This window comes from Bufo bufo, chromosome 4 (genome assembly GCF_905171765.1).
Source record: "Bufo bufo chromosome 4, aBufBuf1.1, whole genome shotgun sequence".
NCBI classification, from domain to species: Eukaryota; Metazoa; Chordata; class Amphibia; order Anura; family Bufonidae; genus Bufo; species Bufo bufo.
The window spans coordinates 142352197-142378589 of record NC_053392.1 but is presented as its reverse complement, the minus strand read 5'-3'; the positions used below and the strand labels follow the sequence as shown (position 1 = coordinate 142378589).

The 26393-nt window shown below is 44.3% G+C and overlaps 1 protein-coding gene across 1 annotated transcript in view; it reads left to right on the top strand.

The window, feature by feature from the left end:
* The first annotated feature begins 20905 nt into the window (after window positions 1-20905).
* The window catches only part of PXYLP1 (2-phosphoxylose phosphatase 1), a 114108-nt gene continuing 108620 nt past the window's right edge, over window positions 20906-26393 (top strand). The window contains exon 1 of the mRNA XM_040428016.1: window positions 20906-21115. The gene's annotated coding sequence lies outside the window, so the exon portion shown is untranslated. The remainder of the gene's footprint in view (window positions 21116-26393) is intronic.

Genomic DNA, 26393 nt, shown 5'->3' with positions numbered 1-26393 from the left:
TATGGGGGCAGTGTGGGGGAAACTATTGTGTGGGGGCAGTGTGGGGGTAATTGCTATGTGGGGACAGTGTGGGGTAATTTCTATGTGGGGACAGTGTTGGGAAATTGCTATGTGGGGGCAAATTACTATGTGGGGGCAAATTACTATGTGGGGGCAGTGTGGGGAAATTGCTATGTGGGGGCAAATTACTATGTGGGGGCAGTGTGGGGGCAAATTACTATGTGGGGGCAGTGTGGGGCAAATTACTGTGTAGGGGCAAACTACTATATGGGGGCAGTTTGGGGGAAATTACTGTGTGGGGGCAAATTACTATGGGGGGATTACTATGTGGGGGCAGTGTGGTGGAAATTACTATATGGGGGTGTTGCTATTGGGGAGGCACTGTAGGGGCAATTCTATTATTTCTGGGGACACTATACAGGGATTATTGCCTGGAGCACAATAGAGGGTGTTATTATTACTGGGGGTCTCTAGGGGACATTATAGCTGCTGTGGACACTATAGGAACATTTGGGGTAATTTATCAAACTGGTGTAAACTAGAACTGGCTTAGTTGCCCATAGCAGCCAATCAGATTCCACCTTTCATATTTGACAGCTCTTTTGGAAATCCAGTTCTACTTTACACCAGTTTGATAAATTACCCCAATTATGTCTATTAGGGTCACAATTTTTTTTAGCAGTATAGTACCTGGGGCATTGGGGGGCACAACGGGCACAGTATTGGGGGTGGCAGGATGACACTGTGGGGACACCAGGATGAGGAGGTTGTTGGAAAAATTTAGAAATCTAACGTGTCTGTGTTACAAACTGTAGAGACGAGATGCGGCTGAAAGAATTTGCCATGGTGGTCTGGGTCAAATGGAGGAGAAGAGGAAAGAGATCTACATGACAAGAGATGTCCCTGAATGTAAGAGGTATGTGGTGCTGTATTCTCCTCCATGTCTTTTTTTATTACAATTATATGTATTTTAAATTTGGTGACCAAATTTTTCAGTTTAGGACCCAATTTGGGGTATTTTTTTTTAGTCTGAAGATGTCATATGGCCTAGGAAGAGACTGTGGCGCTCATGAAGCACCGCAGCCTCTTCATACAAAAAAAAACTAAACTAAAATGGAGGGGGGCCCAAGTTGGGTAGACAGCCCCGGGCATATCATGCACTTAATCCGCCCCTGGGCAGCATAGGCGTGCGCACGGGGTGTGCCGGGTGTCACACCCCTGTGCTCCGCCGCCTGCCAGCCCCGCACTAGTGTAATTTGAGAAAGCTGAACCCCCCCCAGGAAAAAAAATTATCTACGGCCCTGTATCTGTAACATAGCCAAGACGGATCCATCATGAACTCCATTAAAAGTCAGTGGGGGACGGAACCGTTTTCTATTGTGTCAGATCCGTCTTGCTCCACATCCCAGGACGGAAAGCAAAATACAACATGTTGCGGTTTGCGCTCCGGTCTGGGAACGCAACTAAACGGAACGGAATGCATTTTGGAGGATTTCGTTCTGTTCAGTTCAGTTTTGTCCCCATTGACAATGAATGGGGAAAAAACAGAAGCGTTTTTTTCTGGTATTGAGACCCTATGACATAACTCAATACCGGAAAACTTTAACGCTAGTGTGATAGTAGCCTTATAATAAAAAAAACACTTGGAGAAGAAGATGAGACGCATGTCACAGTAGTGAGCCAGCTCTACATATTGGGTAATACAACATCACATACCTCTTACTTTCAGTGACATCTCCTGTCACGTAGATTTTCTTTCAGCCGCATCTCGTCTCTACAGAGTTTGTTACACAGACATGTTAGATTTCTCCTAATTTGGGTAATTTATCAAACTGGTGTATAGTACAATTGGCTTAGTTGCCCATAGCAACCAATCAGATTCCACCTTTTATTCTCAAAAGGAGCTGTCTAAAATTAAAAGTGGAATCTGGTCGCAACTAAGCCAGTTCTACTTTACACCAGTTAGATAAATGACCCCCAAATGTCCCTATGGTGTCTACAGCAATTATAATGTCCCCTAGAGTACCCCCAGTAATAATAACATCCTATATTGTGCTTCAGGTAATAATACCTGTATAGTGTCTCTGAAAAATAATGTCCCCTAATATGTCCTTGTAATAGAAATGCCCCTATAGTTCCTACCCAATAGCGACATCCGCTAGGATCTGTCCTAGGTTGCTAGTATAGCTTATATGTGTATACAGCTAAACCTGCCAATAGCCTTAACACAGTTCCTGTTTATGTGTTAAAGACAAAAGCAGAGTTTTTACAGTGACTTCATGTTTGGATGTCATAAAACTGTTATATTTTGTGTTCACAGAATCAGAAAAAGATAATATGCCTTTAAGATTCATTTTGTAATGTAAGGTAAGCTCAGTGACACAGCAGAAACAACAGAAAGCATAGTGTTAATCTGTTGTTGCTGGGCAGAAGTTTAGACCAATCACAGCCAGCTTCTCACACAGCAAGAGTTTTCACCAATCACAGCCAGCCTCACACACAGCCTGTCTGGGAATTCCACTAACAGGAGCTGCTGGAATCATTACTCACCAGAGAGAGGAGCTGAACAGACACACAGTTCCAGTCAGAGTCCAGTTTTATGGGAACAAGAGGCCAAAATACGTATTTAAAACAGTTAAATAATGTTCCTACTGTTAGTATAGTGATTAGAACTGTATACTGAACCAGTTATATGTGTGTTTACTTACAGTTCCACCAAAACCATTTGCAAATACAATTGCAAATACAAATTGCAAGCTACAAATTGAAAGCATTCAGATTCCATATTGCAATCCAAATTGCATACAACCATACCAGATCATACTCAACCAATCTGCAAATAGTCACTGATAACTGCATAGTGCAAGTGAACTACAGGGAGTGCAGAATTATTAGGCAAGTTGTATTTTGAGGATTAATTTTATTATTGAACATCAACCATGTTCTCAATGAACCCAAAAAACTCATTAATATCAAAGCTGAATATTTTTGGAAGTAGTTTTTAGTTTTAGCTATTTTAGGGGGAAATCTGTGTGTGCAGGTGACTATTACTGTGCATAATTATTAGGCAACTTAACAAAAAACAAATATATACCCATTTCAATTATTTATTTTTACCAGTGAAACCAATATAACATCTCAACATTCACAAATATACATTTCTGACATTCAAAAACAAAACAAAAACAAATCAGTGACCAATATAGCCACCTTTCTTTGCAAGGACACTCAAAAGCCTGCCATCCATGGATTCTGTCAGTGTTTTGATCTGTTCACCATCAACATTGCGTGCAGCAGCAACCACAGCCTCCCAGACACTGTTCAGAGAGGTGTACTGTTTTCCCTCCTTGTAAATCTCACATTTGATGATGGGCCACAGGTTCTCAATGGGGTTCAGATCAGGTGAACAAGGAGGCCATGTCATTAGATTTTCTTCTTTTATACCCTTTCTTGCCAGCCACGCTGTGGAGTACTTGGACGCGTGTGATGGAGCATTGTCCTGCATGAAAATCATGTTTTTCTTGAAGGATGCAGACTTCTTCCTGTACCACTGCTTGAAGAAGGTGTCTTCCAGAAACTGGCAGTAGGACTGGGAGTTGAGCTTGACTCCATCCTCAACCCGAAAAGGCCCCACAAGCTCATCTTTGATGATACCAGCCCAAACCAGTACTCCACCTCCACCTTGCTGGCGTCTGAGTCGGACTGGAGCTCTCTGCCCTTTACCAATCAAGCCACGGGCCCATCCATCTGGCCCATCAAGACTCACTCTCATTTCATCAGTCCATAAAACCTTAGAAAAATCAGTCTTGAGATATTTCTTGGCCCAGTCTTGACGTTTCAGCTTGTGTGTCTTGTTCAGTGGTGGTCGTCTTTCAGCCTTTCTTACCTTGGCCATGTCTCTGAGTATTGCACACCTTGTGCTTTTGGGCACTCCAGTGATGTTGCAGCTCTGAAATATGGCCAAACTGGTGGCAAGTGGCATCTTGGCAGCTGCACGCTTGACTTTTCTCAGTTCATGGGCAGTTATTTTGCGCCTTGGTTTTTCCACACGCTTCTTGCGACCCTGTTGACTATTTTGAATGAAACGCTTGATTGTTCGATGATCACGCTTCAGAAGCTTTGCAATTTTAAGAGTGCTGCATCCCTCTGCAAGATATCTCACTATTTTTGACTTTCTGAGCCTGTCAAGTCCTTCTTTTGACCCATTTTGACAAAGGAAAGGAACTTGGCTAATAATTATGCACACCTAATATAGGGTGTTGATGTCATTAGACCACACCCCTTCTCATTACAGAGATGCACATCACCTAATATGCTTAATTGGTAGTAGGCTTTCGAGCCTATACAGCTTGGAGTAAGACAACATGCATAAAGAGGATGATGTGGTCAAAATACTCATTTGCCTAATAATTCTGCACTCCCTGTATTAGTTAAACCTCAGATATACCTCTCAGAGGGATCATAAAGTGCTTAAATAACTTAAAGTGAGAGTACAGATACTCAAGAGAGAAATATATCCACCATCTTATGTTGAATGACAAGATTGAACAGTTGAACCACCATCTTATGCATACCGCCATTTTGTGATATCTTTTCAACACGTGTTATGTACATGGACTATCTGCTGCGGAGGCGGCAGTGTTATATATGAAGAAAAGTTGAAGTTAATAAAGAAGTTATTTCAAGCACTTGGTGTGCTCTTTAAACCTACTGTTTGCATAGAACGGCGCTAGAGGAATTACAGAGTAACAGACAGTCTGGTTAGACTAAAAGTCAGAGATATCAAAATTCTTCTAATGCCACAGCGCAAAAGGCACTTCATAGTGCTGCGCCTGCCACATCCCCCACACTGCAATAACAGTATTAATTGTCCCCCACACTGCCCCCACAGTAGTAATTGTCCCCCACAGTACCAATTGTCCCACACACTGCCCCACAGTAGTAATTGTCCCCCACAGTACCAATTGTCCCACACACTGCCCCCACAGTAGTAATTGTCCCCCACAGTACCAATTGTCCCACACACTGCCCCCACAGTAGTAATTGTCCCCCACAGTAGTAATTGTCCCCCACACTGCCCCCACAGTAGTAATTGTCCCCCAAAGTACCAACTGTCCCCCACACTGCCCCCACAGTACCAATTGTCCCCCACACTGCCCCCACAGTAGTAACTGTCCCCCACACTGCCCCCACAGTAGTAATTGTCCCCCACAGTAGTAATTGTCCCCCACACTGCCCCCACAGTACCAATTGTCCCCTACACTTCCCCCACAGTACCAATTGTCCCCCACAATGCCCCCACAGTACCAATCGTCCCCCACACTGACCTCACAGTATTAATTTCCCCCACACTGCCCCCATAGTACCAATTGTCCCCCACACTTCCCCCACAGTAGCAATTGTCCCCCACACTGCCCCCACAGTACCAATTGTCCCCCATAGTACAAATTGTCCCCCACAGTATCAATTTCCCCCACACTGCCCCATAGTATAAATTTTCCCCACACTGCCCCACAGTATTGATTTCCCCCAGACTGCCCCCGCAGTAGTAATTCCCCCCCCACACTGCCCCCACAGTATTAATTGTCTCCCACACTGCCCCACAGTATTAATTGTCCCCCACACTGCCCCCACAGTAGTAATATTTCCCTCACACTGCCCCATGATATTAATTGTCCCCCACACTGCCCCCACAGTATTAATTTTCCCCCACACTGCCCCCATGTAGTAGTTTGCTCCCCATGTAGTAATTTGCCCCCCATTGTCCCTTCAGTAATATGTATCCTCGCCTCCTGTGCCCCCCAGTAATGTCCCACAAAGTTGGCTTGGTACACAAAAAAATTAATTAAAAGCCAATATTTACCTGTGTCCTAGACTCCTGACGCTCACTTGTAGATAGGCAGGCGCGCGGCGCACGTCACTGTGCTGCGTCCCGGCACAGGCGAATGAGGACGTTATCACACCCGCCTGCGCCGGGAATACTATAGGTAATATAGCGAGACGCGATTCGCGACTTGCTGCGCCAGCCGCCGGGCCCGGGGGAACAACTTTGCAGTCCGTGCATATTATGTTATGTGCACGGCTGCGGCGGGCCCCCATCCCGGCCGGGCCCTCGGACCACGTCCGAAGTGCCCGACTGATCAGTCCGCCCCTGCCTCAGGCCCACCTGTTGGTCATGTTTTCAGGATTTCTTTAGTATTGAGCAGGTGATATAATTAGCGTCCATGCATCAGGACTTCGCAGGTATTCATTCTGTGGGATATTCTCAAATCACGACCGGCAGGTGGGCCCTGGGGACTGGAGTTGAGGAACACTGCTCTGAAGTATGTTAAAGGAAAGCTTGTAGATCAGTACAAGAGAAAATCAGAAAATATAAATAGCAGTCAGAGAGCAGAATCTGCATTAAAGACACAGGATCTAGTCACAAGCAAAACTCAGTTAAAGGAGACACGTCAGTGTTTTGTGTACAAGAAAACAGGTCATCTGAAAGCTAACTGCAGAGTTTGGAAAGCTAGAATGAATCAGCTAAAAAGGCAGAGTGATCAACAAAGAGTTAAAAGTGCTGTCAGTGAAGAAAGTAATGCTCCAAGTACTGAAGCGTGTATTTCTTATTAATTCAAGTACATCAAACCATTCGTGTACATAGACTCTAAAGAAACTAGTCATATGACAATTAAAGAAATTTCTCTAACCTTAACCAAAGCGATCCTAACTAATGGTCAGGATATAACTTCAGAAGGAGCAGGAGATGGTTACATTAATTGTGAAGTCTCCCCAACACAAAGCAGAAGGATCCCAGTAAAGCATGTGCTGTATGTCCCTAGTCTTGAAAGCAATTTGTTGTCTGCGAAGGAACTCACAGGACAGGGCAATGAAGTCACATTTAAGAATGACCACTGTGTCATCTCAAAACAATGGTACACACTTAGGGCTCATGCACACAACCGTATGCCCTCTGAGACATACGGTCCGTGAGTGGGCCATATGTCCCGAGCGGCATACATCGTGCGCACAGCATCATAGGTTACTATGATACTGTGCGCATCGGGCCGCCTGCAGGACTACTGTCCTGCACTCATATGATCATATGAGTGCAGGACAATAGTCCCGTGGGCGGCCCGATGCGCACAGTATCATAGTAACCTATGATGCTGTGCACTTCTGTGCACATGATGTATGCCGCTCCGGGACATATGGACAAATAAACGGAATGTATGTCTCAGAGGGCATACGGTCATGTGCATGAGCCCTTAGAGAAGGAAAAATTACAGATGAACTGTATCAACTAAAATGCAAAGAAAGTGTGTGTACTGCCAAACAAGAATAGCACAAGGATTGTGTTCACATATGGCACAGGCGTCTTGCACATAGAGACCCAGAAACAATAAGAAAGCTAGTTCAAGACTAATGCAGTCAGATGATGACATATACAACTACCTTAAAGGGAAAATGTTCAGAAAAACATCTCCTAAAAATAGTGGCACAAGTTCAGAGCAGCCACTTGACTTAATAAACACAGATGTTTGTGGTCCAATGAATACACTCATCCTTGGCAAGAAAATATATTTTCTCACTTTTATTGATGATTATTCAAAGTATACAGTTGTTTATTTGCTTCAAAGCAAAAATGAAGTTCCAGAGAAACTTGAAGAATCTCTCTCTGAAGTAAGTAACAAGTTTGGGAAAAAGCCAAAGACTCTACATGCAGACAATGGAACTGAATACACACGGGAAAAGGCACAAACCATTTTAAAGAGAAATTGAATTATATTCCAGACTACTGTACCATACAATCCTGAACAAAATGGTGTTGTAGAAAGAATCAAACTCTATGTGAAAGCGGAAGTAGTATGCTGTTTGACACAGATTTACCAACAACATATTGGGCTGAAGCAATCATGACAGCTTGCTATATTCAAAATACACTACCAAGTAAAGCTATATAGAAAATGTCATATGAACAATGGAGCAACAAGAAACCCAAACTACACCACATAAGAATATTTGGAAGTAAAGCATTTGTATATGTTCCCAAAGAAAAACGTACCAAATTGGAATTCCATGCCAAGGAAAGTGTCCTGGTAGACTACAGTGAATCTCAAAAGGGTTACAGAATACTTCACCTAGAGACCAAGATAACAATAACTAGAGATGTGGACTCATGTGTCTTTAAGTTTTGATGACATCACACCAATAGTTCATCCTAAACGAGAACTTCAGTCCCAATCCAAAAGCAACCAGAAATAACATACAGAAACCTGGTTAGAGTCCTCAACTGAAGAAACAACAGAATTACCAGATCAAGTACCAGATCAACCTCAAGTAAGAAGATCAACTAAATCAAACAAAGGAATCCTGGCTCAAGTGTTATCTTTCATGGTCAAGACTAGGGATGAGCGAATTGACTTTGGATGAGCCAATACATTCTCATACTGTACGAAGCTCCTGCTCTGTACAGTATTAGAACGAAGTTTTATGCGAATCGACTTCGGATATTTCATCTGAAGTCGATTCGCTCATCCCTAGTCAAGACATTCCAGAGTCAGAGCCATGGTCATGGAAAGGGATACAACGATTACCTACACATGAAAGACAGAAATGGATTAAAACAGCTGATGAGGAAATGGAAACCATTCATCAACTTCAAACATGGAAACTCACCGAGTTACCACAAGGCAAGAAAGCAATCAAATGTAAATGAGAGACCAAGTGATTCTGAAGATAAAGCTCACAGATTTAAAGCAAGATTAGTCACAAAAGGATATTTACATAAATATGGAGAAGATTATGATGCCACGTTTTCTCCAGTTGCCTAGCAGTCCACATTCTGGACTCTGATGGTTGTAGCTGCTGTACACAAACATTTAGACATCAAAACTGCCTTTCTGAATGGTGATATTGAAGAAGAGTTGTATATGACTCAACCTGAAGGCTATGTCATCAAGGGTAAGAAGAATCTTGTTTGTAGGTTACAAAAATCTCTATATGACCTTAAACAATCAGCAAGAGCATGGAATACCAATATGAACAAAGTTCTGTTGGAAGAAAGATTTAAAAGAGGTCAAGCAGATCCATCTTTATACACAAGATGTGTGGTCGGAAAATGGATGTACATTCTCCTATATGTGGATGATGTAATTATAACTCATTGAGATAAGAAAGAGATAACAAAAATGAGCTAAATACTCACTCAACATTTTCAAACAAAGGATCTTGAAAATATAACATATTATTTAGGAATATATCTCCAAAAAGAAGAAGATGGAAACTTTCTTTGTAGTGAGGCTACTAAAATCATTTCAATTCTGAAACAGTTTGAAATGTCAGATGCTAAAGGTGTTTGTATGTTTCTACTCTAATGGATCTATCCTACTTGAAAGTAGAAGGAGAAAATGATCTGTTACCTGACAATGAAAGTTACAGACAATCAATGAGGGCAGTACTGTATGTAGCAAACACGACTCGCCGAGATATCACAGCAACTGTTGGAATCAAACCACGTCAAATAGACTGGTATGCTATTAAGAGAGTTCTTTGGTATCTGAAAGCAACTGTAAATACAAGTTTGAAGATATCTGCCTCAGGAGATCTTAAACTCATAGGCTATGTAGATGCAGTGGTTATATAAAGTTCAAGTGAAAGTTCGATTTCCTGGTCTAGCAGAAGACAGGTTTCAGTTGCATTGTCTTCTATAGAAACTGAATATGTATCTGCAGCCTACGCCAGTCAAGAAGAAATCTGGTTGAATCAACTCTTGGTGAATTAAGTCAACCAACAATAGTCTATGAAGACAACCAAGCATGCATTAAACTTGCAAGCGGTGGGAAAATTAGCGCAATAACTAAGCAAATTGATGTAAAATATCATCACCTGCGTGATTTAGTGGAAAAAGGCAGTTTTACTGTGAAACTGAGAAAATGGTAGCTGATGCTATCACGAAACCACTACCCAAGTACAAGTTTGAAAAACTCAAGTCAGCTATGGGACTAACATGAGCAAAGTGAAAGTAGGGAGCGAAATGAAAGTAGGGAGAGGAGGACGGACATGGCAGATTGTTGGGGGGCTGTGGTAATGTAGCAGACTGCTGCTACTCGTTAGCCACATCCCCCACCTATCTGTCCTCTTCTCCATCCTTTTGCTCCATTACCACACACAGCTGATAACTTATTAGCTCTATGTAAGATGGTAACTTATTACAGCCAGACTGGTTAGCTGGGCTGAGAGAGCTCGTTAGCTAACTGCACGCACTGAACCACTCATGTATTCCGTCCCAGCTGTGTTATGAGGACGGATTTTCTCAGTGCTAGCAGCAGAGCTGCCATATCGATCACATGTGTTTTACTGTTCAGTGACAGTGCAGGCCCTCTGCCCTTGGTTGCCTCCACCATGACCACAATAGTTACTCCTGTGATGCCATGTTCTAACCCATGGCATGTTAGCCAGTAATTCTCCCTAAGAAGCATTGATTTTACAGAAGAATACAGCGCCTAACAGAGGGACTCATGGAGTGTAGTCAGGTTCATACCTGTGGAGACCCTGTGTAGAGCCATACAGGGTCTATACACATAGTTTTGAGCCACCGTGCAGCCACATCCTAATAGTGTTCAATTGCGTTAAGGCCTTGGCTCTGTGCAGCCAGTCAAGTTTTTCGCCACTAAAGTCTTCAAACCATGTCTTTATGGACCTATGGCTTTGTGCACAGGAGCACAGTCCTCCTGGAACAGTGAAAAGCCTTCACCAAACTGTTTAGACAAAGCTTCAATTCGGCGATTTTCTTTACTGATGACCTATCCAACACCCTAGACTCCAGACAACCAGCTGTTCAAGAAGGCAGCGGCACTCCTGTGAGCGCTGCAGCCTTCTCTCTGCTTTTCTTAGGCCAGTGATGTCACACTCATCGTTCACGTGGCCTAGGAGCAGCTGAGCTACAATACCAAGCACAGCTGCTATACAATGTATGGCCCTGTGCTTGGTAAGCTATGAGAAGGAGCGCCGCTGTCTTCTCAAAACAGCTGATTGGCAGGGTCCTGGGTGTCATACCCCCACTGATGAGATACTGATGACCTATTTTGAGGATAGTTCATCTGTAAAAAAATATATATTTTTTCAGAAAACCCTTTTAACATTTCCCTTCACTTGAAACAACCTCATATCATTAATGCTCCTCCACCAGTTGTTGCAGTAGGCACTATGCACAGTCCATCACACTCCCAGATGGTGAAACGTGATTCATCACTCCAGAGATCACATTTTGATTTTTTCCAGAGGTGATTGGTGGTGTGCTTTCCACAACCCCTGCTGAGGCTTGGCATTGGGTATGGCAATCTGAAGCGTGTGTTGATATCTCTTCCAGATTTCTGGCACTCTGTAGTGGGTGATGTAACAGGGGATTGGTAATTCTTTTATGTTCCACATGTTTCTACCACTTTATGGCTGATCTGTTTCTCCTACATGTTTAACGGTCACGTCCACACACATACACAGGGGGAAGGATAGTGACCACTGCGCTCCACCCTCACCCCTGGCCCTGCCTACTTGCCTCACGAGTCCTGATGACAGGGGACAACTGGACGACAGTCCCTTACTTAGGATATGTGCAGGGAAGACAGACAAGACAAAATACGGAACGTGAATGGACCGGGTCAGAACCAAGAGAGCTACGCAGTACAAAGGGTTAAGCAAAGAATGGTCAGGAAAAGCCGGGGTCAATTACCAGGAGAGTAGAGAAGTACCAGAGGAGAACGCAAAGAGTAGTCAGGTGGGAGCCAAGGTCACAATACCAGGAGGGATGCGCGGTACAGGAGGAGCAGGCAAAGGATCGTCAGGGAACAGGATCAGGTGAGTATTCAGTAGTCCAACAAATAGCCAGGAACCTGGAATTATCAGGCAACCTGTGGCCAGCAGGCTGCCTGTATTTATAGTGGGGTCATGTGACGTGGCCAGCGTCACATGACCGACAGACAGACAAGTCGAGCACCGAGTGATCAGCTCGGCGCTCAAGGCAGACCTAGGAGCAGGGAGCCTCCCAGCTAGTAAAGCCGCCCTGGGAACGAGGCCAAACACAGATCCTCGCTCCCGAAGCTAAGCAGCAGGTCTGCGGCTGATGGGAGACTGAGTGCGCCTTTGGCGCCCCGCGACAACATGCTTCGATTTCACAATATGGCCTATTTTACATTTCCTTTTTTTAGATCCGGCAGCCTGCTGGATCTCTCTGCATTCTGCAAGAGCATTGCCGTCCGGCCCCATTCACTATAATGGGGACTGGCAGCGATCCAGCAAATATGCCAAGAAGCACCGGACAAACACCACAGTGTGCAGCGGTCTTTGTCCATCAGCTTCTCGGCATGTTTGCTAGGTAATGGTCCCCATTACAGTAAAAGTGGCCGGCGAATATGCATTTGCATCTGGCAGTGCCGGATCCAGATGGAACAGCCTGCTGAAGTTAGAAACGCAACTGTGAAACAAGCCTCATATGACTCACTGATGACTGGGGCAGATCTAGAAAATCCCCAAATTTCCGAAGCTGACTTACAAAGGTGGCATTCTATAAATAAAGCCTTATTCAAACAACAGTGAAAAATGGCCATGTGACAGCTGTTTTTGAGGGCCGCCACATGTCCGTGAACAATGACAGGCTATAGTCACACGACCATAAATAGTGGTCATCAAAAAATAGGACATGTGCTATGTAGTCTGCTTTGACTGCTTCACAGCCCCCGTACAAGGGGGCTGTTTTAATGCCCGTTTTCAAGAAAGGGATCTGTTTAAAAGCGGACCATTTAACCATTTTCGAACAGCGTGTTTTTTTCGTCACTTTCATGTGAATAAGGCCTAAAGGACTTCTTCAGTATGATCCATACTTCCACCAGTGTTTTTGTATGGAGATGTCATGACTCTGTGCTTGGTTTTAGGAAGTTGCTTGTAACAGGTGTGGCTGAAACACCTGAAGACAAGAATTAGGAGGGGTGGCCACATAGTTTCAGCCATATTAATGGTGGATTATATGCTATATTAAGCCCCTTTCACAAGGTTAGTATTGGGTCAGTATATTGCATCAGGATTTGTAAGACAGAACCACGAGAGGGTCCAAAAGAAAGAGACACAAATCTTTCCATGATACTTTCTGTAGGTTCCACTCCTGGTTTTTGGCTTAAAAATATTGATATGAAATACTGTCCAAATACCGTAAAAGTGGCCTTAGTGTGAAACCAGATGGTACAGCAGTCACCGTCTGGTCTCACTCTTAGGGTATACTGGAATTAATGACAGCATTGTCTGAAGTCATTTTAAGTTCATGTCACTTCTTCCACCTTCACTTTAACCACTTAGGATATAAACGTCCTATGGGCGGTTGTTTATCTCTAAATGGACGTTCTAAAACGTCCATTCAGAGATGGCAGCTGCACGCTAATCGTGCAGCTGCCGAGCAGGGGGATGGGGGGGGCGCTGTCAGTGACAGCAGGGCACCCCAGAGAAAAGGCAGGGACAGTTCCCAGGTGTCCCTGCCTTCTAGATCGCTGTATACACAGCGCTCAGCGAGAGCTGTCTACACAGATCAGGAAGCGCTATGCGACCGCCGGGGCCGGGTAAGTGCAGGAGCTGTCGGGTCTTCCACAGACCTCAATTAGTCCTGCACTGAGGCTATACAGCGCTGTATACTGCTGTACAGCCTCTATGGGGGCTGTATTTCCACTGAAACTGGGGCTACTATGTCAACCACAGTTACAGGAGAAATAAATAGTGAAAAAAAAAGTTAAATGTCCCCCAGAGGTCTTGTATGACCTTATCAGGGACGCAAAGTGTAAAAAAATAAATAAAAAAATAAAGTGTTTTAAAAAAATATAAATAAATTAAATAAAGGTTTTACATGTAAAAAAATCCCCAATCAAGTAATTTAAAAAAAATGTTAAAAATAGAAAAAATAAAATAAAATAGACATACAGGGAGTGCAGAATTATTAGGCAAGTTGTATTTTTGAGGATTAATTTTATTATTGAACAACAACCATGTTCTCAATGAACCCAAAAAACTCATTAATATCAAAGCTGAATATTTTTGGAAGTAGTTTTTAGTTTTAGCTATTTTAGGGGGATATCTGTGTGTGCAGGTGACTATTACTGTGCATAATTATTAGGCAACTTAACAAAAAACAAATATATACCCATTTCAATTATTTATTTTTACCAGTGAAACCAATATAACATCTCAACATTCACAAATATACATTTCTGACATTCAAAAACAAAACAAAAACAAATCAGTGACCAATATAGCCACCTTTCTTTGCAAGGACACTCAAAATCCTGCCATCCATGGATTCTGTCAGTGTTTTGATCTGTTCACCATCAACATTGCGTGCAGCAGCAACCACAGCCTCCCAGACACTGCTCAGAGAGGTGTACTGTTTTCCCTCCTTGTAAATCTCACATTTGATGATGGACCACAGGTTCTCAATGGGGTTCAGATCAGGTGAACAAGGAGGCCATGTCATTAGATTTTCTTCTTTTATACCCTTTCTTGCCAGCCACGCTGTGGAGTACTTGGACGCGTGTGATGGAGCATTGTCCTGCATGAAAATCATGTTTTTCTTGAAGGATGCAGACTTCTTCCTGTACCACTGCTTGAAGAAGGTGTCTTCCAGAAACTGGCAGTAGGACTGGGAGTTGAGCTTGACTCCATCCTCAACCCGAAAAGGCCCCACAAGCTCATCTTTGATGATACCAGCCCAAACCAGTACTCCACCTCCACCTTGCTGGCGTCTGAGTCGGACTGGAGCTCTCTGCCCTTTACCAATCAAGCCACGGGCCCATCCATCTGGCCCATCAAGACTCACTCTCATTTCATCAGTCCATAAAACCTTAGAAAAATCAGTCTTGAGATATTTCTTGGCCCAGTCTTGACGTTTCAGCTTGTGTGTCTTGTTCAGTGGTGGTCGTCTTTCAGCCTTTCTTACCTTGACCATGTCTCTGAGTATTGCACACCTTGTGCTTTTGGGCACTCCAGTGATGTTGCAGCTCTTAAATATGGCCAAACTGGTGGCAAGTGGCATCTTGGCAGCTGCACGCTTGACTTTTCTCAGTTCATTGGCAGTTATTTTGCGCCTTGGTTTTTCCACACGCTTCTTGCGACCCTGTTGACTATTTTGAATGAAACGCTTGATTGTTCGATGATCACGCTTCAGAAGCTTTGCAATTTTAAGAGTGCTGCATCCCTCTGCAAGATATCTCACTATTTTTGACTTTTCTGAGCCTGTCAAGTCCTTCTTTTGACCCATTTTGCCAAAGGAAAGGAAGTTGCCTAATAATTATGCACACCTAATATAGGGTGTTGATGTCATTAGACCACACCCCTTCTCATTACAGAGATGCACATCACCTAATATGCTTAATTGGTAGTAGGCTTTCGAGCCTATACAGCTTGGAGTAAGACAACATGCATAAAGAGGATGATGTGGTCAAAATACTAATTTGCCTAATAATTCTGCACGCAGTGTATTTGGTATTGCCGCATCCGTGACGGCCGGCTCTATAAATATATCACATGATCCACCCCGTCCGATAAACAACATGAAAAAATAAAATAAAAACAGTGTCAAAAAATTAAATTTTTGTCTCCTTACATCACAAAAAGTGCAACACCAAGTGATCAAAAAGGCGTTAGCCCCACAAAATAGTACCAATAAAACCGTCACCTCATGCCGCAAAACATGAGCCCCTACATAAGAAAATTGCTCAAAAAAATAAAAAACTATAGCTCTCAGAACATGGAGACATTAAAACATAAATTTAAAAAAAGTAGACATATTAGGTATTGCCGCGTTCGTAACAACTAGCTCTATAAAAATATCACATGACCTAAGCCCTCACGTGAACACCGTAATAAAAATAAAATAAAAACAGAGCCAAAAAAGCTATTTTTTGTCACCTAACATCACATAAAGTGCATTTTTTTGGTTTTAAAAAATGCTATTATTGTGTAAAACTTAAATAATTAAGGAAAACGTATACATATTAGGTATTGCCGCGTCCGTAACAACCTGCTCTATAAAAATATCACATGACTTAACCCCTCAGGTGAATGCTGTAAAAATAAATAAATAAGAACTGTACTAAAACAACCAATTTTTTGGTCACCTTGCCTTATAAAGTGTAATAATGAATGATCAAGAATCATATCTACCCAAAAATTGTGCCAATAAAAAAATCTACTTTTCCTGCAAAAAACTAGCCCCTGCACAAGACAATTGGCAGAAAAATAAAATATATGGCGTTCAGAAAATGGAGACACAAAAACATAATTTTGTTTTCAAAAATGCTTTATTATCTAAAATTGAAACAAACAAAGAAAGTAGACATATTTGATATCATTGCGTCCGTAACAACCTGCTCTATAAAAATAGTGCATGATCTACCGTGTTAGATGAATGTTGTAAAAAATAAAAACAGTGCCAAAATAGTACCAATATCCCCTAGTTTCCAAAATGGGGTACATTTTTGGGAGTTTCTACTGTAGGGGTGCATCAGGGGCGCTTCAAATGGGACATAGCATCTAAAAACCAGTTCAGCAAAATCTGCCTTCCAAAAACCCTTTAGCGCTCCTTTTCTTCTACGCCATGACGTGTGCCCTTACATCAGTTTATGACCATATGCAGTATGTTTTGGTAAACCGCAGAATCAGGGTAATAAATATTACGTTTTGTTTGGCTGTTAACCCTCGATGTGCTCGCCCGGCGTATGCGCAGAGAGAGGAAAGCGGTGGATGAGTGCGGGAGTCAGAGACGGGATTGTGCAGTGACAAGGAACGCACCGCGCATGCGCGAGACTTGCATGATCCCAGCCTCACAGCAGGATGTCAATCACAGTGAAAGGAGGATGGGTAAGGGGCGGGTTTAGCTTGACTTGAAGCAAGGAGGCCGCTGCCCCCTTGACTTCAAGCTGACTCTGAGGATAGCGAAAACACAGATTAAAACACGTTTTTATAAAGTATACAACAACCAGTGGAGGAATGAAAAACATGATTAGGAACACACTGGGGGCTACTGTAAGGTAATGATGTCGGTTTAAAATGTGTTTTGGAGGTGACAGGTTCCCTTTAAACAGCCCGAATCAGACCTATCAACGCTAAATCCGGTAATGGTGATCACACCCTTGTGTGCTTCTAGCATAACTAGGTCATCCATACTGTGCAAACAGAAAATCACCATTTCACAGATAACATGGACTTGTAACATCTTGTACAGTTTCCAGCGCAGTTTGTGTCTGACTATAGCATTCTTACGGCTACACAAGGAAGCTAATAAATTAGATGACTCTATATAACCTATATACTTGTCTTGTTATTCGGCTGCGTCATGACATCATTCCTGTAATTTTTTTTACACAGTTTTTATTTTTTATGGTGTTTATCGGACTGGGTGAATAATGTGATATATTTATAGAGCCGACCGTCACGGACGCGGCAATACCAAATATGTCTATTTTATTTTATTTTTTTCTATTTTTAATTTTTTTTTTTATTCCTTACTTGGGGAATTTTTTTTTTTACATGTGAAGCATTTTTTTTATTTTACACTTTTCGTCCCCCATAAGGTCATACAAGACCTCTGGGGGACATTTAACTTCACTTTTTTTTCACTATTGATTTCTCCTGTAACTGGGGCTGACATAGTAGCCCCAGTTACAGTGGAAATACACCCCCCAGAGAGGCTGTACAGCGGTGAGCGCTGTGTATGCAGCGATCTAGAAGGCAGGGACACCTGGGCACTGTCCCTGCCTTCTCTAAGGGTTGCCCTGCTGTCACTGACAGCGGGCAACCCGATCTGCAGCTGCACGATTAGCGAGCAGCTGCGATCTCTGAATGGATGTTCCAGAACGTCCATTCAGAGATGGAGAACCACCTCCCGGACGTCAACGTGCGGACGGGAGGTGGTTAAAGGGCATCAGTCAGCAGATCTGTACCTATGACATTACCTTGTCATAGCAGCTGAAGGCATCTGCGTTGGTCCCATGTTCATATGTGTCCGCATTGCTGAGAGAAATTATGTTTTATTATATACGCAAAGGAGCCTCTAGGAGCAATAGGGGCGTTGTCATTACACCTGGAGGCTCTGCTCTCTCTGCAACTGCCGATTCCTCTCCTTTTAGATTGACAAGACCAGACAGTAAAAACATTAACATGCCTGCCTGGACCTGTCAATCAAAGTGCAGCGGGAACGGCAGAGAACCTTGATTCAACATTGTGTTCCAGAAATTATGGCACATTATGGCAAGGTCTACGTGCAGTCCATTAGTAAGTATTCCCCACTTTACTTGCCATCAAAGGAGATAGCACTGTCAATGCAGATGTTCTATGCACAGTGACTTTTGCCTACAAGTCCTTGAGTTGTCCTAATATCTACCTATCTCGCCTGTTTCAGATTTTCAGATCAGCAAGGGGCACGGTTTTACAAGCGTGACGGATTAGGTCCGGATGCGTTCGGTGAAACTTGTACCATTTTCCAAGCAAGCGCAGTCAGTTTTGTTCAGTTGTTCAGTTTTGATGCGTTTTTCACGCGCATGATAAAAAACTGAAGGTTTACAAACATCTCTTAGCAACCATCAGTGAAAAACGCATTGCTTCTGCACTTACTTCTGGATGCAATGCGTTTTTCACTGAACTCCCATTCACGTCTATGGAGCCAGGGCTGCGTGAAAAACGAATATAGAACATGCTGCATTTTTCATGCAACGCAGAACTGGTATGTGAAAAAAAACCTCTCATGTACACAGACCCAGTGAAATGAATGGGTCAGGATTCAGTGCAGGTGCTCATCGTTCACGTCACCCATTGCACCCGCGCGGAAAACTCGCTCGTGTGAAAGGGGCCTAAGAGTCTTCAATGATGAAGCTCAGTCCATTCAGACCTGCAGCCATATTCTGGCTTAATTCACACAAATGAAATACCATATATTATTTTTTTCTACATGAACACGCAGGACTCGTAACCATGTGTCTGGCGCGATCATTCCTATTAGCCAAACGATACAGTATCTATGTGCCAGTGCGGGCAGACTTGTCCTCATAGGCTGCTTACATAAGGCACCATGGTCTTATTACTATTTCTTTTAAAGTGCCATTGATTCCATATGCTGTACATATAAAAAGTGGTATACATACATAATATGAAATAAAAATAAAGCATGGACCCTGCCCGCTACGGCTTACAATCTACAAGGGGAGGGGGAAAGAGATGCAGGTAAGGGTAGAAGTTGCTTATATAGTAGTGTAGTGGTCATTGGGTTGTTGTAGGTTGTAGGCTTCCCGGTGAGGTGGGTTCTCAGGTTGCTTTTGAAAGTTTGGATGTTGGGGGGGGGGGGGGGGGGGGGGGGGGGGGGCAGTCTGATGTGCTGGGGTAGTTCTAGAATATGGGGGATGAATGTAAGAAATCCTGTAGACAATCGTGTGAGGAGCAGATAAGAGAAGAGCAATGAAGGAGGTCTTGTCAGGATTGGAGATTACATGTTTTAGGAGAGTAGGTCAGAAATGTAAGGAGGGGTCTGACTATGGATGGCCTGGGAGGTCACTGTCAGTATTTTGGACTGATTGTGCTGGGTAATGGGTCAGTGAAGAGACTGGCAGAGGCGAGAGGTGGAGGAGAAACATGGCGAGAGGTGGATTAACGGGAAGGCAAAGTTTAGGATTGGATTGGAGGGGTGCAAAGGTGTTACATGGGAGGCCACAGAAGAGAATTTTGCAGTAGTCAAGGTGGGAGATGATGAGGGCATGCACTAGCATCTTGGTTGAGAAAGGAGCATATGAGAAATGTTTTTGAGTTGGAGGTGGTAGGAGCTGATAAAAGCTTGGATGTATGGTTTGAAGAACAAGGCAGAGGACTTGTGAGACTGAAGAAAACATGGAGCCATTAACTGTGATTGATAGGTCTGGTGGGGAAGTTGAATGACATAGGAGAAAGAAGATGAAGTTGGTTTTCTCCATGTTGAGTTTTAGAAATTGGGAGGAGAAGAAAGAAGAAGAAGAAGAAGATACTATAACTGATAGACACTGGGATTCTGGATAGCATGGAACTGAAGTCTGGGTCGGAGAGGTAGATTTCAGCGTCCTCAGCACAGAAGTGATACTGAAGCCAAGGGACTCTATGAGCTGTGCCAAACCAAAGGTATAAATGGAGAAGAGTAGGGGTCCTAGGACGAATTGTTGAGGGACACCAACAGAGAAGGGGGAATGAGGAGGTGGTGAGTGAGCGGAGCGGTTCTTCCTTCTTAATTCAAGTTAGTTCTACCACTGGATGCTTCAGGGAACAGCTGATGGTTGGTTAGCGGAGTGTCAGACCCTCAGCTATAGGATTATAGTGTCAGGAGCCTGGAATACCCCTTTAAGGGTACCCTTACATGCAGAAAATGTCTGCAACTGAAAATTCTAACTGGCGCAATGGAAAACTGGAGCAGCTTCCATTGCAAAAGCCTTTGACAAATGAGAGGTGAAATCTGTGGGGTTGTGAGAGGTGAAATCTGTGGCACCATTAAACTTAAATCTTTTCCCACTATCCTGCTTCTTCAGACTGGTGTCAGTTACATGTAACCACCAGTGCCTACAGCAACCAACCAGATCTCGCCTCTCATGCTTAACTTGCGCCAAAACATGAAAGCTCGACTCTGATTGGTTGCTGTGACCACAACGCCCACGTTACGCCTGCGTTAGTTTTGCTCACTGGCCCACCTCTTCGGGAATGCCCTGTATGTATCTGACGTTCACCTGGCGTCCCATTTGCCCATGACAAACATGGCCGCGGAGGTCCTTTCTTACACACCTGAGGACACGGAGCAGTGACGTTTACATAACAACCGTTGCTAAGCAGTAGCAAGAGTCCTGCAAGGTGAGAGGGGGCGGCGCCGGGGCTGAGGCAGACACATGTACCATACAGAGCGGGAGCGTGGGGGGCACAGGCTGCACACCGGGCGCCCACCACCACCATCACCCCCTCCAGTCCCTCTCCGTGTCTCCTCCTCTTCCTCCCTCCACTTTCTCCCATTCATCGCTCTGCCCCCGCCTCCTCTCTGTCTCTGTTCAGCGCTGTCCTCCCTTCTGTGCGATCATCCGGCTGAGTGATCGGGTGCCAGGTAGGCAATGTTACTTCTCCCCCTGCTGCCCTCTGCCCCCCCCCCCCCCCCTGCTGTCCTCCCCTCCCCACTGCTGTCCTCCCCTCCCCCCGGCGATGCAGCAGGGTCCGTGTCCCCAGCTGGAGGTGACATCTCCCCAGCAGACACGTCCAGGTCACTGACTCACCTTTGGGGGGGGGGGGGACATGCCTTCACCTTGCAGCTATGGATGCCTGGCCACTAAATAGTTAACATTGAATTGGCTCTTGGAGCCTGGTGATGTCATCAGGACCCTTTGGGTGGTCTTCTTCCCATATGTTGGAGCAGCTGGCCAGGCTTCCTACCCCATTTTTATGGGGGCTGAGCTTTTTGGCTATCCCACATAATAAGCAGTGGGAACTTGGCTGTAAGTGCTGGGGGGGCGGGGGCCATGTGTAACAAGTGTGGGTGCTGGGAAACTTTTTAGTAGATGTGGATCCCCCTGTCAGGTTTCATCCAGGAGCCCTCCATCACCCCCCCCCCCCCCCCCTTCAATATTCCTGAAGTATTGCAGGGCTGTTCCCGATCCTGCATAATGGCTGCTGGGCACGGCAGGGATCAGTGGGGGCTCATCTTACTGAGGTTTACAGATGAGAAATTCTTTTACGTCTGAGTTTTGTAGATCAGTTTCCAGCTCGCCCGCCATTAGGGTGCTTGGGGGATTTACTAACCGGGGGGTGAGAGAATTAGGAGGGGATTGATAATCACTGAATGAGAACAATGAACCTGCTGAGGTCGTACGGTATATTAGTAGTTATTGTTCTGGCCAGTTGTCATTGTAGAGGTGATGGTATATGTGGTAATGCTCAGCATTAGGGCGGTCTACCCTTTTAAAGGGGCTCTTCACCCCTAGGGACCTGTTCTGCAGACCCTCCCCAGTGCGGTGGAAATCAAATTCGCCTGATCCCCGCTGCACGGTTCTGGCTCCATCGCTCCCCCTCAGGACTTTCCGGATGTTGATACGGGTCACTTGGTCGCCACAGCCAAAGACTGGCCGTTGTGGTGACCCCTTTAAGGGTCCTTATACATTAATGTTGCTCTGCCGTTTTTTAACCAGTAAAAAAAAAAAAAAAAAAAAAAAACACCATAAAATGTTTTTTCTTTTTTTGTGCACCTGCTTTTTTTTATGCAGTTTTAGTGGAATTTTTTTAAATGGCTGTGTGAGCTGCGCTATTTTCTGGCTCCCCCCCCCCCCCCCCCTCCCCAAATAAAAGCCAGAGCTATAGCATGCTGTGTTTTTACAGAATAAGGCAAAAAGGAAAAAAACACCACTTAATGAACATCAATGCCAGTAAAAACAAACCAAAAACACTTTTGTGTCCTGCTTGTTTTCATATTTCCTATAGACCTTTAGCTACGTTTTGGAGCTGACATTTTTACTGCAAAAATGCACAAAAAACACCACCAAAAACGGTAAAACCAGTTACGTAATACAAACTGCTGATCATATGATAAGGCTCTAGACCTGGTGGGGCTGGGGGAATGCTTCCCCCCCCGATAGTGAGGCCGGGTTCACGTCACTGCTTCATTTTCCATCTGATCCTTCAGAAGAACAGAAAGTAACAAAAAAAAACCAGATAAAGCTGTATTTTAGACATCTGTTATGCTTAGTTACGCACATTTTGCATCCGTTTTAGCCACTTCTGTCTGAAATCCGTTATTTTGGACTGAAAAAACCCCAAAAAACCTGGTGTAGAACTTTTTTCTGTCTAAAATAACAGATTTCGGATGGAAATGGCTACACATCACTACACTAAACCTACACATCACACCGCACCCCCCTGTCCGAAGTGACAACCAGAGCAGATGACCATGTGCTTGTGCCATTGCCAGCCCACGTTTTATAATTGTGCTGCTCCGATTCTCAGGCTCTTAAAAGGCGATCGCCTCGTATGACGAGTAAGTGAAAACATTTCTTCGGGTCCTGGATTAAGTAAAGTGAAAAGATACAGCGGCTCACCCCTTCTCCGTATGGATAAGGTGCTCACCCTCCGGTCCTACCCTCAGGACCTACAAAGGGCAAATGAGGTGTAAGCAGATATGAGGGGGCACACTCAGAAGAGAAACACAATGGTGGATAGTAATATGCAGTTTAATACTTTACAAACACACCCCTAAAAAATAATGTAAAACATACATAAAAAACGCACATCAATCATATAAATAACGTTGTGTGCACAATCCTGCACAATGGACCTAGACACGTGCTAAATCGCTTGCGTGATCTCTGAGACTATAATTCAATGCGGCGGTAATGTCCCAATCCAATGAAACGTGTGGTAATCGTGCCGACAATGTCCCAATCAGAACCCTAATTCCATATAGTATAAACTGTGCTGATGTTGCAGTGGCACTATGGCCAAATCCAGATAGAGCAGTAATAGTGTCCGGTAATGTGAGCGTTCAATGGCGGATAGCAGTTACTATTGCTGGCTTCACAGTGGGACTGATAGTGAAGTTACTTACAGTCTCTTGCAACTTGTAATGCTCAAGTACGAGCCCGGTCTTACCCCTGCCTGACCGCAGCGCTGTTCCCAGGTAGCCGTACACTCGCAGCGTCCCACGTGACCTGGTTGTCTAGGGTACCGGATGGACGCTCAGCTGACGTCACTGCTGTGCGACTGTAACTCCAGTTCTATGATGAAAGCAGATCTCGTACGCTTTTTTTTCCCTTTAATATCAGGCTTCCTTATTCTTTTTGTGAATCTACGCTCACTCTGCAATGCCAGACGCGTTTCAGGGTCTTACGCCCCTTCCTCAGTGGCCAACCCAGTGAGTGGATTCTCACTCCTTATAAATGGAATTTGCTTACCCACAATCCCACTCTTCTGTGCATGTCCTAATATGCGGGATGGATTGGATTGCTATCTCTTTATATGATCATGCATGCCTTAGAATTAAAATGCACTTAAATGAAGTTATAATAATAAATACACAACCCCACATGCATAAATCAAGATAAAAACGGATTGTGGAGAAGACTGAAAGGTCAGGCAATCATTTGGAAGGAAACCGCATCAAAAACGCATCAATGCGAATTGCGTTTTATGTGCGGTTTATGATCTGTTGGTCATAATCCATCATTCCCTTTGTAAATCAGTGTAGTATTCATCAGAACCAAGTGGTGGATTATATCTTTTGACTAATAATGACGGCTCCGCTTAGCTACATTATTAGTCAGGTCACGTGGGACGCTGCGAGTGTACGGCCACCTGGGAACAGCGCTGCGGTCAGGCAGGGGTAAGACCGGGCTCGTACTTGAGCATTACAAGTTGCAAGAGACTGTAAGTACCTTCCCTATCAGTCCCACTGTGAAGCCAGCAATAGTAACTGCTATCCGCCATTGAACGCTCACATTACCGGACACTATTACTGCTCTATCTGGATTTGGCCATAGTGCCACTGCAACATCAGCACAGTTTATACTATATGGAATTAGGGTTCTGATTGGGACATTGTCGGCACGATTACCACACGTTTCATTGGATTGGGACATTACCGCCGCATTGAATTATAGTCTCAGAGATCACGCAAGCTATTTAGCACGTGTCTAGGTCCATTGTGCAGGATTGTGCACACAACGTTATTTATATGATTGATGTGCGTTTTTTTATGTATGTTTTACATTATTTTTTAGGGGTGTGTTTTTAAAGTATTAAACTGCATATTACTATCCACCATTGTGTTTCTCTTCTGAGTGTGCCCCCCTCATATCTGCTTACACCTCATTTCTTCTAATTCTGTGACAAATGCTTCTGAAAGCCAACAGGATGTACATATCGGGCAGTTCTGATCACTATCACGCTATGTTCTGACATCTCACACTGACGGATACAATTGGATGACTTAAAGGAAACCTGTCACCTGGATTTTGTGCATAGAGCTGGGGACATGGGCTGCTAGATGGCCGCTAGCACATCTGCAATACCCGGTCCCCACAGCTCTCTGCGCTTTTATTGTGTTAAAAACCTTTTTGATCAATATGCAAATGACCTGATATGAGTCCTGTATCCGGAGATGAGTCAAGCGGAAAGGAGCCCAGCACCGCCCCGCGTCCTCCGAATCTCCTCCTTGCTGGCTGACGTCAGAGATGGAGCGCCGAAATCTCGTGATGCGCGAGCTAGCGCATGCGCAGTGTCGGCATCATGTTCATTCCCTGTACTGGCATCAGCACAGGGAACGAACTACGCATGCGCTAGCTCGCGCATCACGAGATTTCGGCGCTCTGTGTCGTCAGCCAGCAAGGAGGAGATTCGGAGGACGCGGGGGCGGTGCTGGGCTCCTTTCCGCTTGACTCATCTCCGGATACAGGACTCATATCAGGTAATTTGCATATGCATAAAAACTGTTTTTTAACACAATAAAAGCGCAGAGAGCTGTGGGGACCGGGTATTGCGGATGTGCTAGCGGCCATCTAGCAGCCCATGTCCTCAGCTCTATGCACAAAATCCCGGTGACAGGTTCCCTTTAAAGCAGGCATCCTCAAACTGCGGCCCTCCAGCTGTTGTAAAACTACAACTCCCACAATGCCCTGCTGTAGGTTGATACCTGTAAGCCGTTCGAGCATGCTGGGAGTTGTAGTTTTGCAACAGCTGGAGGGCCGCAGTTTGAGGATGCCTACTTTAAAGCATGTATTCAGATGTTGCAGTTAAAATGTTGCGCTCTGTATTGAAGGGGTTCTCCGGGATTTACATATTGATGACGTGACCTCTGCATCGGTCATCAATATGAGGTCGCAGGGGTCCGACTCCCGGAACCCCAACGATCAGCTGAATGAGGAGGCTGCAGAGCAGCTTACCAAGTACAGCGCCGTACGTTGTATAGAGGCCGTGCTTGGTATTGCAGCTCCAGACCCATTCACTTCAATGAGGCTGAGCTGTGCCTAGGCCATGTGACAGACAAACGTAACGATGGCATAAGCATTCAATACTGTATTCAGCTGATCAGCAGGGGTCCCGGGAGTCAGACCCCACCAATCTCATATTAATGACCTATCCTGAGGAAAGGTCATCAGTATGGAGAAGCCCTTTAATTGCATCTCAACCTCAGTGTGTGAATACGCCCTAATTTATATATATATAAAGGACTTGTATATGTATGTGTGTATGTATGTATATATGTATGTTCCGCTATCACTCAAAAACACAACCATTGATTTAAACAAAACTTGGTATACACATCCCTTGCTACCTGGAAAGAAATCTTGTGGGGGTCATACGCCCCCTACACAGCAGCTGCATGGAGTTTATATGCTCCAACT